A 14,923-nucleotide genomic window follows, 5' to 3' on the forward strand; every position below is an offset into this window, starting at 1 on the left:
AGGCGTCAATGTAGGGAGGGCGAAGGTTCTACTTCCGGACCCCGCAGCTGCATGGGGCGCCGGGGGTCTTTGGGCGACCACTCCGTACCGAGGGGCCACTTCCTCCAAAGTGTGGCCTCTAATTGTCAAGGAGCCGAGTTTGGCCACCAGGCTCACCGGCCTGACCACCACGGTCATTTATCAAGTGACGCATTGGCCTGCGGCTACCTATTACGTCAAACCACGCCCATTGATTTAAAGGGAGGAGGGGGGGGGGTATTTTAACAGAATTGGGAGCAGTTACCCTTGACTTCATTCAAAGCCACACATATGGTCTGAGTCTCCTCTGAACGCACTGGGCGCAACATGATCACACAATGTCAGTGAGGGGCTCCAGCAGATGTGAGTGTGGCCTCCAAGGGGGGCCGAGCGGAGTCAAAGATGCGGGGTCAAATAACGGCCCCTACAGGGCCTGGGTCCAAGCCCCAAAGCTCGCCTCTCATCTGATAGAAGCAGTAGTAACACTATTGACTCCTGGAGGTTTTCTGGCACAACCTTATGCGCTGTTGAGCATCAACGGCCAGAGACGAGTCCCGGGGACTTGGCCAATCCAAGCCTCCCCATCCCGCCCCCACCGTTGTCATTCACAACTATAAAAGCAACGCCTACAAGGTTTGTGCTTTCTGGTGATGCTCTGACCTGCCTGCTGGTCACACAACAGACAGAAAACGAAGCCCAGTGTCTATGACGTCATTTAAAAACAAACTTCAGGAGACGGAACAGAGTGACCCAGTCAGCGAACTCACATGTCCTTCTCTGAAGACAAGGGCCCAGTGGGGACAAGTGTGGCCATGAGAAGGAACTCACAGAGGAGCCCCGTGCGGCTACGAGAAAGCGCACACAGAAGGGGCCAGTGGAGACCAGTGTGGCCATGAGAAGGAGCTCAAAGCAGCGAACAGTAGAACCAGTGGACACCAGTGTGACCATGACAGCGAGCTCACAGAAGGGTCCAGTGAGGACCAATGGAGGCCAGTGTGGCCATGACACGGAGCTCACAGAAGGGACCAGTGGGGACCAGTGTGGCCATGAGAAGGAGCTCAAAGCAGCGAACAGTAGAACCAGTGGACACCAGTGTGACCATGACAGCGAGCTCACAGAAGGGTCCATTGATGACCAGTGGAGGCCAGTGTGGCCATGACACGGAGCTCACAGAAGGGTCCAGTGAGGACCAATGGAGGCCAGTGTGGCCATGACACGGAGCTCACAGAAGGGGCCAGTGGAGACCAGTGTGGCCATGAGAAGGAGCTCAAAGCAGGGAACAGTAGAACCAGTGGAGACCAGTGTGGCCATGACAGCAAGCTCACAGAAGGGTCCAGTGAGGACCAATGGAGGCCAGTGTGGCCATGACCCGGAGCTCACAGAAGGGACCAGTAGGGACCAGTGGAGGCCAGTGTGGCCATGACACGGAGCTCACAGAAGGGGCCAGTGGAGACCAGTGTGGCCATGAGAACTTTGAAAGGAGCTCACATGAGGGATAGGTGTGGCATGAGACGGAGCTCACAGAAGGGACCAGTGGAACCAGTGAGGACCAGTGGAGACCAGTGAGGCCAGTGCGGCCATGACAGCGAGCTCAGTGTACCATCTCTGCACAGAGGTGAACAGTGGAGACCAGTGGGTACCAGTGGACACCAGTGTGACCATGACAGCGAGCTCACAGAAGGGACCATTGAGGGCCAGTGGAGGCCAGTGTGGCCATGACACGGAGCTCACAGAAGGGACCAGTAGGGACCAGTGTGACCATGAGAACTTTGAAAGGAGCTCATATGAGGGATAGGCGTGGCATGAGACGGAGCTCACAGAAGGGACCAGTGGAACCAGTGAGGACCAGTGGAGACCAGTGTGGCCATGACGGAGAGCTCAGTGTTCCATCTCCAGACAGAAGTGACCAGTGGAGACCAGTGTGGCCATGATAGCGAGCTCAGTGTTCCATCTCCGCACAGAAGTGACCAGTGGAGACCAGTGGAGACCAGTGTGGCCATGATAGCGAGCTCAGTGTTCCATCTCCGCACAGAAGTGACCAGTGGAGACCAGTGCAGACCAGTGTGGCCATGATAGCGAGCTCAGTGTTCCATCTCCGCACAGAAGTGACCAGTGGAGACCAATGGAGACCAGTGCGGCCATGACAGCGAGCTCAGTATTCCATCTCTGCACAGAAGCGATCAGTGGAGACCAGTGGGTACCAGTGGACACCAGTGTGACCATGACACGGAGCTCACAGAAGGGTCCAGTGAGGACCAATGGAGGCCAGTGTGGCTATGACACGGAGCTCACAGAAGGGACCAGTGGGGACCAGTGTGGCCATGAGAAAGAACTCACAGAGGAGCCCAGTGTGGCTATGAAAAAGCGCTCACAGAAGGGTCCAGTGGAGACCAGTGTGGTCATGACAGCGAGCTCACAGAAGGGTCCAGTGAGGACCAATGGAGGCCAGTGTGGCCATGACACGGAGCTCACAGAAGGGACCAGTGGGGACCAGTGTGACCATGAGAACTTTGAAAGGAGCTCACATGAGGGATAGGTGTGGCATGAGACGGAGCTCACAGAAGGGACCAGTGGAACCAGTGAGGACCAGTGGAGACCAGTGAGGCCAGTGCGGCCATGACAGCGAGCTCAGTGTACCATCTCTGCACAGAGGTGAACAGTGGAGACCAGTGGGTACCAGTGGACACCAGTGTGACCATGACAGCGAGCTCACAGAAGGGACCATTGAGGGCCAGTGGAGGCCAGTGTGGCCATGACACGGAGCTCACAGAAGGGACCAGTAGGGACCAGTGTGACCATGAGAACTTTGAAAGGAGCTCACATGAGGGATAGGCGTGGCATGAGACGGAGCTCACAGAAGGGACCAGTGGAACCAGTGAGGACCAGTGGAGACCAGTGAGGCCAGTGCGGCCATGACAGCGAGCTCAGTGTACCATCTCTGCACAGAGGTGAACAGTGGAGACCAGTGGGTACCAGTGGACACCAGTGTGACCATGACAGCGAGCTCACAGAAGGGACCATTGAGGGCCAGTGGAGGCCAGTGTGGCCATGACACGGAGCTCACAGAAGGGACCAGTAGGGACCAGTGTGACCATGAGAACTTTGAAAGGAGCTCACATGAGGGATAGGCGTGGCATGAGACGGAGCTCACAGAAGGGACCAGTGGAACCAGTGAGGACCAGTGGAGACCAGTGAGGCCAGTGCGGCCATGACAGCGAGCTCAGTGTACCATCTCTGCACAGAGGTGAACAGTGGAGACCAGTGGGTACCAGTGGACACCAGTGTGACCATGACAGCGAGCTCACAGAAGGGACCATTGAGGGCCAGTGGAGGCCAGTGTGGCCATGACACGGAGCTCACAGAAGGGACCAGTAGGGACCAGTGTGACCATGAGAACTTTGAAAGGAGCTCATATGAGGGATAGGTGTGGCATGAGACGGAGCTCACAGAAGGTACCAGTGGAACCAGTGGGGACCAGTGGAGACCAGTGAGGCCATGACGGTGAGCTCAGTGTTCCATCGCCAGACAGAAGTGACCAGTGGAGACCAGTGGAGACCAGTGTGGCCATGATAGCGAGCTCAGTGTTCCATCTCCGCACAGAAGTGACCAGTGGAGACCAGTGCAGACCAGTGTGGCCATGATAGCGAACTCAGTGTTCCATCTCCGCACAGAAGTGACCAGTGGAGACCAATGGAGACCAGTGCGGCCATGACAGCGAGTTCAGTATTCCATCTCTGCACAGAAGCGATCAGTGGAGACCAGTGGGTACCATTGGACACCAGTGTGACCATGACAGTGAGCTCACAGAAGGGTCCAGTGAGAACCAATGGAGGCCAGTGTGCCCATGACACGGAGCTCACAGAAGGGACCAGTGGGGACCAGTGTGACCGTGAGAACTTTGAAAGGAGCTCACATGAGGGATTAGTGTGGCATGAGACGGAGCTCACATGAGGAACCAGTGGGCACCAGTGGAGGCCAGTGGGTACCAGTGGAGGCCAGTGCGGCCATGACAGCGAGCTCAGTGTTCCATCTCTGCACAGAAGCGGTCAGTGGAGACCAGTGGAGGCCAGTGGGTACCAGTGGAGGCCAGTGCGGCCATGACAGCGAGCTCATGTTGCATCTCTGCACAGAAGTGACAAGTGGAGACCAGTGGAGGCCAGTGGGTACCAGTGGACAGCAGTGCGGCCATGACAGCAAGCCCAGTGTTCCATCTCTGCACAGAAGCGGTCAGTGCGGCCACCATAGCAGAGGGCAGGAGCAGACTGTTCATTTTCTGCATTGATTCTGTCCTTGACATAAAATATGTCCCGCCCTAGACAGACAGACTCGTTTCTAGGCTAGACAGTGACAAACGACGTCTTTGGTGGAAGTCATAAAGCGGTGCAGACACTCCGCTTGTTAAATTTTGGAAGGGACATTGAGCAGAGTGCTTCTCCGGCCACTCTTAATGCCGAGCGCGTGCACTATGGGCGCGGGGTCTCGGACGGCGTCGACGCTGGGGTTTACGGCGCCATCCATCAGCCGCAAAGCGCCTGCGGCCGGAGGAGACGCTTACCTCCACCGCCTTCGATGGTTTAAGTGGGCCGGGGGGACCTGCTAGTGGCCAGAGGCGCGGGGCCCTTCTGTAGCGCTGCAAAGAGCCATCACTTTTAATTGACTGACCTCAATAGCGGCTGCGTAAAATCACTTTAACCCACGGGTGCCCCCGGTCGGGGGCTCCACCCGACCTCGCCATGGCCTCGGCGCGTGCGGCTGGGGCGGCGCAAACCTTGTTTGTGAAAAGAGTGAGTCCGATAACTGAATCAGCGCCGCCCCACCCCAGGACACAGGAGGCGCATCGCCCACTCTTGGGGTCCCCGGGACCAGTCCCCGGCTGGGGCACTAATCGATTTAGAAACGATTAAATACAACTTAGGGGCAACTGCCTTTATTAAACCTTCAATCTTCATTACTGGGGAGAGTTAAAAACAAGGGGCCGAGCGGACAAGTGCCTACATGCTGGGCCACGGATGCTGGGCCACGGAGAGGCTTTTAATAATGACACCCGGCACAGCTCTGAAGGTAGCCCCCCCCCCCGGCACACACTCTGGTGCCACAGGGCGCTGGGGTGTGTGGTCAGCACCCTCTGGGCAGAGAAGGGCCAACATGCTGCACCACGGAGAGACTTTTAATAATGACACCTGGCACAGCTCTGATTCTGGGAGTGCCACCCCTGGCACTACAGAGCACTCTGGTGCCACAGGGCACTTGAGTTGTGTGGTCAGCGCCCTCTGGGCAGAGAAGTGCCAACATGCTGGGCCACGGAGAGACTTTTAATGATGACACCCGGCACAGCTCTGATCCTGGTAGCCCCACCCCTGGCACGCACTCTGGTGCGACAGGGCGCTGGGGTGTGTGGTCAGCACCCTCTGGGCAGAGAAGGGCCCCCATGCTGGGCCACGGATGCTGGGCCACGGAGAGCCGTTTAATAATGACACCTGGCACAGCTCTGATCCTGGTAGCGCCACCCCACGCACGCACTCTGGTGCCACAGGGCACTGGGGTTGTGAGGTCGGCACCCTCTGGGCAGAGAGGGCCTCCATGCTGGGCCACGGATGCTGGGCCACGGAGAGCTGTTTAATAATGACACCTGGCACAGCTCTGATTGTGGGAGCGCCACCCCTGGCACGCACTTTGGTGCCACAGGGCACTGGGGTTCTGAGGTCAGCACCCTCTGGGCATAGAAGGGTCACCAAGACTTGTGTTTCTGTGTCAGTCACTGGTCCTGCTGCACCCAGTGATGACACAGCGCCTCGTTTTCATCTCGCATATAGCGCTGTACCACAGCACCTGGGTGGCTGGGAGCTCACCAAGCACTCTGTAAGTGCTAAACAAAGCAGGAAATACACAATGGCTCACTCCCTTACCATTCCACCTCCCGCATCATAACTGTAGAAGGGGCGCGCACCGGAGTGAGGGTGCACGCGCACGCGCACGGTGGGGGTGCGTCGGTTTCAGATTAGAAACACCCTGGGCCTCGCTTAAATAGCTCCGTGTAAACGCTGCACTCGGTGTGTCTCACAGATCTTCGGCAAACATAGACAAACCTGACCCTGTCTGGGATGCCTTAGACCTGTATTTACAGAAACTGAGGGCCTTCCTGAATGGGTTGGGGCAGAGCCAGTCTCATGCCAACCCCAGCCCTGCTGGGTCTGCCACACTTCAACCAGCGGCCTTACTAGGACTTGTTGCAAATTAAACAATTAAACGATAAGACAGACTCAAAAACCTACTGCCACACTCTACCACACATCAACGTCTGCCGGCAAACATGATGGAAATCTTTAAAGTTGCAGTCTAGCCAGACTCAGGAAGGGCTCCCTTCAATCAGCCCTGCAGCTGGCGCCATACTTGGGGCAGTGTTCGATCCTGGGTTTACCTGCACATGAACATCGATGGAGGAGCGAGGGATGGGGACCTGAGGGGACAGATGCGGATTTAGAAGTACACTCACGCGTCTCTTCTGGCTGACAGTTGTGTGTGTTACTGTGTCCTGGATTCAGACGCCTGGCTGGTCTTATTCTATTTTTGACATTGTTCTTTCTCAATGAAGCTGATTTACCTTAAAATAGGACTACATTAAATGGCGCCACGTGGCGGCCACATACACAGCATTGGCACCGCTCACTCCCAGGGCAGGCGGTGCTGGTTGTGTCCGTCAGGTACATGGTTGACAACGCCAAGCGCTGGCCAGGAAGCCGCTGGCCTGGAAGCCTTCGGTCCACTGCAGATGTGCTGGCTGTGTCCGTCAGGTACATGGTCGACAACGCCAAGCGCTGGCCCGGAAGCCGCTGGCCTGGAAGCCTTCGGTCCACTGCAGATGTGCTGGCTGTGTCCGTCAGGTACATGGTCGACAACGCCAAGCGCTGGCCCGGAAGCCGCTGGCCTGGAAGCCTTCGGTCCACTGCAGATGTGCTGGCTGTGTCCGTCAGGTACATGGTCGACAACGCCAAGCGCTGGCCTGGAAGCCTTCGGTCCACTGCAGATGTGCTGGCTGTGTCCGTCAGGTACATGGTCGACAACGCCAAGCACTGGCCTGGAAGCCTTCGGTCCACTGCAGATGTGCTGGTTGTGTCCGTCAGGTACATGGTCGACAACGCCAAGCACTGGCCTGGAAGCCTTCGGTCCGCTGCAGATGTGCTGGCTGTGTCCGTCAGGTACATGGTCGACAACGCCAAGCACTGGCCTGGAAGCCTTCGGTCCACTGCTGATGTGCTGGCTGTGTCCTTCAGGTACATGGTTGACAACGCCAAGCACTGGCCTGGAAGCCTTCGGTGTCCTTCAGGTACATGGTCAACAACGCCAAGCGCTGGCCTGGAAGCCTTCGGTCCACTGCAGATGTGCTGGTTGTGTCCGTCAGGTACATGGTTGACAACGCCAAGCACTGGCCTGGAAGCCTTCGGTCCACTGCAGATGTGCTGGTTGTGTCCGTCAGGTACATTGTCGACAACGCCAAGCGCTGGCCTGGAAGCCTTCGGTCCACTGCAGATGTGCTGGTTGTGTCCGTCAGGTACATGGTCAACAACGCCAAGCACTGGCCTGGAAGCCTTCGGTCTACTGCAGATGTGCTGGTTGTGTCCGTCAGGTACATGGTTGACAACGCCAAGCACTGGCCTGGAAGCCTTCGGTCCACTGCAGATGTGCTGGTTGTGTCCGTCAGGTACATGGTCGACAACGCCAAGCGCTGGCCTGGAAGCCTTCGGTCCACTGCAGATGTGCTGGCTGTGTCCGTCAGGTACATGGTCGACAACGCCAAGCACTGGCCTGAAAGCCTTCGGTGTCCTTCAGGTACATGGTTGACAACGCCAAGCGCTGGCCTGGAAGCCTTCGGTCCGCTGCAGATGTGCTGGCTGTGTCCGTCAGGTACATGGTCGACAACGCCAAGCACTGGCCTGGAAGCCTTCGGTGTCCTTCAGGTACATGGTCGACAACGCCAAGCACTGGCCAGGAAGCCTTCGGTCCACTGCTGATGTATCCCTGGTAATCAACGAGACGCAAGCTTGACGAAGAACCAAGCAGGGTTTGAAGGATGATGTATCTCAAGGCCCTCCAGCAGGACCACCACCAAAGAACAAGACGGCGAGATGCATGGAGAACATAAGAGCGCACAAGAGCGGAAATGACGAACACTAAACATTACCACTTAACATTAAACACTTTCCCCAGTGGGGGTGGGTTTAGAGTTACAAAAGGAAAACTAAAATGCCAAACGAAACTCTGTGAACGAGTGGAGGACATTGCACAATAGTGGAGTGTCACTCCTCCAAAGTGAGAACAAGAAGGATGAGACCAATTGTGAGCCAATCAGAGAGCCAAAAAGAAGAATGAGACCAACTGTGAGCCAATCAGAGAGCCAGAAAGAAGGGTGAGATCAACTGTGAGCCAATCAGAGAGCCAGAAAGAAGGATGAGACCAACTGCGAGCCAATCAAAGAACCCGAAAGAAGGATGAGATCAACTGCGAGCCAATCAGAGAGCCAAAAAGAAGAATGAGACCAACTGTGAGCCAATCAGAGAGCCAGAAAGAAGGGTGAGATCAACTGTGAGTCAATCAGAGAGCCAGAAAGAAGGATGAGACCATCTGCGAGCCAATCAGAGAACCAGAAGAAGGATGAGACCAACTCTGAGCCAATCAGAAAACCAGAAAGAATGGAACCTGAGAGTCCAACCAAGGTGCCCCTAGGTATCTTAAAGTCAATGTGATGGAATATCCAGTTACATGGGAGAATCCATGGTAGACAGATGGGGCTGTGAGTCCAGAAAGGATGACGCGTGGGATTCAAGAGCAAGAAAGAGGGACCCAGGCAAGATGGAATTCATGGACACAACCACCTACATAGTGGTCAACAACACCCGGATAGTGCTGTATGATGCTGGGTAGTCTGCAAGCACTACAAACACCCGTTCCACATGACCGCCATCATACTGCAAGGTCTTCATCTCTAGATCAGAAATGTAATGCAGGGAAAAGGTTTCTTATTAAACAGCTTTCTATCCTGTTCGCTTTCTCCACCCATCCGTGGATCAAGGCTGTTTCTTCATCCAGCGCTGGAGTGTTTTTGTCGTGATCGATGTGTCCACCTGGATGATGGACAAACTCATGCATCATGCCGGGGTTGGGGGTGCTCCGCTCTTCACGTGGAGTTTAACTTCTCATCCTAAAAACCGTAGGCTCGCTCATCTAATCCCGCCCCAGCGGTCTCCCGGGAGGAAGGGCCGGCACGCTATCATAGGCTGGACTCTGGAACTTATCTGGCTTCAGATGTAAGAATTTAAAAACCAGGGAGGTGAGTTCCCTTCAATCCCCAGACTGAGTCATTGAGGCCACCTCCGCGCGGGAGGGATCCGGAGCTGGTCTGGAGGCCTTGAAAGGTCGGAAGCCACTGCTGGGCTCTAAACTCCATGGTGACATGGTCTCGGGATAGGGCAGGGGTTCCCAGCCTTTCCTAGGCTCTGCACCCCTAGGAAATGTTTGATTAATGGTCGCACCCCTACAAAAGTAAAATCAAATTTAAAGATGAATAGTCAAATGTTTATGTTTTGAACCCCAGATTGAACCGCATACAGTTCTGCGGGTGAACAAATTGAACTAAAAAAAAAAAAGCTTTTAACTCAATGAATAATAGGTCGCACCCCTGAAAGGCCATCTCGCACCCCCTGGTCTAGTGCTACGTGAGCGGGTAGGTCCTGAGTGACCCCCAGGCACCTTTAGTGTTGGACATTGAAAGCATTCACCCTGGGAACCCGGCATGCGCCCGCAGCCGGGGCGGCGTGAAGGGACAGAGTCGCTCGGATCCCTGCAATGACCGTCATCGCGCGCATTATTTATAAAATTCTAACCCTAAAGAAATTAGCAAAATGGACAAAAGCCATCGTGTAGCTATCCTGCCTTAATTACTCGGTCACAAAACAGATTTCAACAAATCTGAGGAGGGTAAAACTCCAGCTGCAGTGAGATATGTTCCAGGGTGCAACATGGGCGGGCAAACGTTGCATAACTTGCATTCATGGTAACCTGGAATGTAGCTTTATATCTGAGCTTGTTTGTGCTCTCACGGGTACTTTGGATGCGAGGACGCATTTCACGCTAAAAAACAGCGCCAAAAACACAAGTGACGACAACCACTCGGCCATTCTGGTCATTTGCATTATCGCTGCAGATCCAAGCTACCATTTTACTGCAAATGTAATTATGGGAAATGCTGTAATGGCTAAGGGTGCGCGGAGTTGGCAGAGCACCACTACGTGGAATTCCACGCAGTTGCCTAAAACTCAGTGGAAGTCCACTCCACCCTGCTTGGCTCCACACTGCCCTGCATGCAAGCAGCAGACCTGAAGGGTTCTGGACCCCCAGACTGCCACCCGCTTGGCTTACGGGGATCTGGCATTCTCCGCTGTGCCCTGGCTGTCCTCCTCCTCCTGGGTGTCTCCTCATCGGTGCAAAAGCCCTACACATGCGCAGTCCTCCCAAGATGTACAGAATAGGGGTTTTGCACCAATGAGTAGACAGCCAGGAGGAGGAGGACAGGCCAGGCACAGCAGAGAACACGGAGAACGCCAGGACCAGGTAAGCTGCGGCGGCGGCCTTCCAAGGCGTGGGTGGCGGGGCAAACTCCACCACGCGGCGGAATCAGAGTTTTTTCTGAACTCCGCATTCCCAGCGGAGCGCGGAGTTGGCAGAACTCTGCAAACTCCACTTGCGGATCGGAGTTCACCACCCACCCTTAGTAATGGCATCATTTTGTGAAGTTTGTGTAACCCAAAATTCCTGGGGAAACTGAAATTTCACCCGGGCTTAGTATATTACTGGTAAGCTATGACAGCTGTTTGCTTGCAGTTGCTGTAAACCCTGGTAACATTTGTTTACACTGGCTTATCTGTTTGTAATTTGTGGCATTCCGCACGACAATTGTTATGTGAAATGTCTCAAGATTACCAGGCCTGGGCGGAGTTCACGAGTCGCGCTACACAGAACTCTGCAAAGTGCAGCAAAAACTCAGCAGCGGTACACAGAGTTCCGCAAGATGAATTTTAACACCAGGAGTTTCTCTCGCGTGGTAGAATCAGCGCGAACGGCATCACACAGCGCACCAGCGGGCGCTGCTTCTTTCTGCAACTAGACTAGATGTTCTACTCTGGCAGGAGCTTCCTCAACGCAAGCAGCAGGTTTCTCAACGCGAGCGGTAGCGACCTACCGTGACCACCAGCGTTCAGAAACCTCGCCGGGAGATGGTCTAGCAAGCGATTTCTCTCGCTCGTGCTCGCTAATTTAACATTGGTGAGCCACGCAAGAGAAAAAACTCTGACTCGTTTTAAAGAGTTTTTTGGAACTCCACACAGACCACGGACTGGACATTTTTTTTCCGGTTACAAAAGAATCCAGTACTTTCCTTGCACAGATCTGGAATCCATGACTAGAATTACTTTGAGAAAACCACATTCTGCTTAACAGGAAGTATCTTTAATTCCCAGAGCACCCTTGTAGACAATTACTTCGGGTTTTACTATTTCCTGGTTCAGGTCATATTTCCCTCAGAGCCTAAAGAGAAAATTGAACAAAGACCCGAAGGTCTTGCGATGTCCCTCTCCACAGAGGCCTGGAGGCTCTGCAGAGGACCGAATGCCTTGTAATGTCACTCTCTGCAGAGGCCTGAAGGTCTTGCAATGTCCCTCTGCACAGAGGCCCGAAGGCTCCACAGAGGCCCAAAGGCCTTGCAGTGTCACTCCCCGCAGAGGTGCGAAGGCCTTGCAGTGTCACTCCCCACAGAGGTCCGAAGGCCTTTCAGTGTCACTCCCCGCAGAGGTGCGAAGGCCTTGCAGTGTCACTCCCCTCAGAGGTGCAAAGGCATTGCAGTGTCACTCCCCACAGAGGTCCGAAGGCCTTGCGGTGTCACTCCCCGCAGAGGTGCAAAGGGCTTGCAGTGTCACTCCCCGCAGAGGTCCGAAGGCCTTGCAGTGTCACTCCCCGCAGAGGTCCGAAGGCCTTGCAGTGTCACTCCCCGCAGAGGTGGGAAGGGCTTGCAGTGTCACTCCCCGCAGAGGTGCGAAGGGCTTGCAGTGTCACTCCCCGCAGAGGTGCGAAGGCCTTGCAGTGTCACTCCCCATAGAGATCCGAAGGCCTTGCGGTGTCACTCCTCGCAGAGGTGCGAAGGGCTTGCAGTGTCACTCCCCGCAGAGGTCCAAAGGCCTTGCAGTGTCACTCCCCGCAGAGGTGCGAAGGCCTTGCAGTGTCACTCCCCATAGAGATCCGAAGGCCTTGCGGTGTCACTCCTCGCAGAGGTGCGAAGGGCTTGCAGTGTCACTCCCCGCAGAGGTCCAAAGGCCTTGCAGTGTCACTCCCCGCAGAGGTCCGAAGGCCTTGCAACGTCACTCTCCACAGAGGCTCGAAGGCCTGCAATGTTACTCTCCAGATTGTTGCTCGCTACACTTCTCTTCCACTGTCCATAACATTTCTCCTCAGTCTTCATTCAGTCTTCACTGCTCAGTTGCACCCTGTATTAATCTGCCTGCTTCTCCTCAAAGGATTTTTGCAGATACATATTTTTTTCCATAAGGAGATGAAGTTTTCTTCAGTTTGCATTTCAATCCTTCCTTCTACTCCTGTTTTCAAGAAGCACGCCTTATCTTTGGTTCAGGAAGACCGGCTCTTGACACATTGGATGTCTATACATGCCCCCACACGGGTGACCTTCTTCAGAAGATTTTTAATGCAGCCTTGCAAAAACCTTTTAAAGATGGCCGCCCATGCATGCACAAACATGTGCACACCCTGGAGGCCATCTTTGAATGACTCTAAGCCTCATTTACAGGCGGGAGTTGTCTGAAGTGCCTGGGAGGGCTCCGGTGCATTGTAAGCGACAGAAAGGGCCCGCAAGGCTTGTTGACAGAGCTGCCAAGCCCTTGTAGAATAAAATAAATAAATACATAGTAAAAGTGGGTTAAAATGTTTTCATGCAACAGAACACATTGGCCCGAGTGCACAGCGCGTGGAAGGGGACTACTTTGTAAATGTGTGTGCAAAGGAGACATGCTGCCGCTCACAGTGAGGGGAGCCAATGGCTGAATTCTTATGCGGATTTGTAAAGCGTGATTTATCACCCGAAAGTGTATCCAGGCGCTGGGCTAACACGTTGCCCCATACTGAATGCTGTGGTGGGCAGAGGGAAAAGGAGAATGGCAAAACAAAAGGCCAAAGGGCACGAGCCGAGCAACAGTGTGTATTTAAACAAGAACAGGAGCACCGGGTATGTCCACGTGAACAGGGGCATCAAGCTATCCTTGGAATAAGAGTTAACATGGAACTCATTCGTAGTAATGATTTTGTTCACAGATCTTTCTGTGTAGAATGCATCTTTATAACAAGCATTGGTATAGCCAATAGTTCTCACCTTTGGGACCTTATAAGTGTTTAGTTATCCAGCACAATATCCTTGGTGCAACAACATCAAGTGTTGCATGGCTAAACACTTATAAGGTCCCAAAGGCGAGACCTATTGGCTATGCCAATGCTTGTTGCTTGCTTGCATTAAGGCTCATGGTATCCTCGCTAAACTACTGAATAATGAATGCTATGGTAACACTGGGACGAGTCCCACAGAGCTTACATTTAATGAGGCACTAGGACGTTGTTGATTTTAGCTCATGCGAGTAAGTTATGGGTAACGTCGGTTTGGCCTCAGGGCACTTTAGGGGGTAAAGGCCGATTGCCTGGCAGTCATTCATTTGCAGAATGCTGACCCTTTATAACTGGCGGGAAAGCTAAAGTATTTGCCTGTCTCAGGCACTGCAAGCAGGCAGAAGCTGTCGAGCATGAGCCCTTTTCACTGCTGATGGAGACAATAAGACAATAACAAGCAGGAAGTGGGATAAGGGAGGGGGTAGAGCATTCGTGCGTACTAAGGGTAGAGAGGCACGCAGGCTGGCAAATAGTGTGCACTTTTGCGGCCGCTTTGATGTTCTCAGTGGCCGCGCGGCTCACTGAGAACATCAATGCGGCCGCGAAAGTGATCACGCAGGCTGACAAATGGTGCGCGCGCCCGGCGCACATGCACTGTAGCTGGAGGCCTGAAAAGCCACTAGTTTGCACTTCCAAAACCCGCTTACTAAAACTCTCGCCAGTGCAGCGCTAAAGCGCTGGATCAGGCGAGACCTAAAAAACGTGTGATTCAATCAATAGTCATCTTGAACAAGGAATTTTACAAAAGATTTCAGCGCAGCAAGTATTTATGAACAAATGTAGTTCAGCCCAATCGAGTTTTATTTGAGAAACACGTACAAATTGTTCTTCTAAATAATTTGCGTTTAAGAAACTCGGTTAGGCTGAACCGCAGTTGTTCATAAATACTGGCTGTGCTGGAATCTTTCTCAAAATTCCTTTTTCAAGGTGACTGTTGATTGAATCACACATGCTGTCAGAAAGAGCGTGGGCATACCCTGTACTACATTTTATTTTATTTTAACCACTGCAGTGCACAGGCTCCTGGGTGGCAGTAGACGGAAGGTGTCTCTTTTTAGGGTAAATCATGTGGTAAAGAGATGGCAGCCCAGTGGCCCACAGTGCCAGGGACTGATCAGCCTCGGGCCTGCCTGGCACTGATGCATGAAACACGAGGCGAGTAAACAACAGATGAGCACCACACCAAACATGGCACTGAGCCATGTAATGAAGCAGGTGATGGGCTGTGAAAACAGAGAGCGAAGTGTCACTTCCTGGCAGCGCCTGCTGCACTGTCTCCCCCTAAAACACAGCACGAGCCAGGCACTATTTACAGACCTACGAGTTTGGTATTGTAAATGTTTGCTTTCTGCCTTCCAAGCACCCCGAAGCTGCAGCTCCAATGACGCTGTGTGCTTCCCACGATGGGGTA

At 53.9% G+C, this 14,923-nt stretch overlaps 1 protein-coding gene across 2 annotated transcripts in view; it reads right to left on the reverse strand.

The window, feature by feature from the left end:
• PDZRN3 (PDZ domain containing ring finger 3) overlaps positions 1 to 14,923 on the reverse strand; it is a 592,520-nt gene that overhangs the window by 164,426 nt on the left and 413,171 nt on the right. The window lies entirely within an intron of this gene.

This window comes from Triturus cristatus, chromosome 9, assembly GCF_964204655.1.
Source record: "Triturus cristatus chromosome 9, aTriCri1.1, whole genome shotgun sequence".
Classification (NCBI taxonomy): Eukaryota; Metazoa; Chordata; class Amphibia; order Caudata; family Salamandridae; genus Triturus; species Triturus cristatus.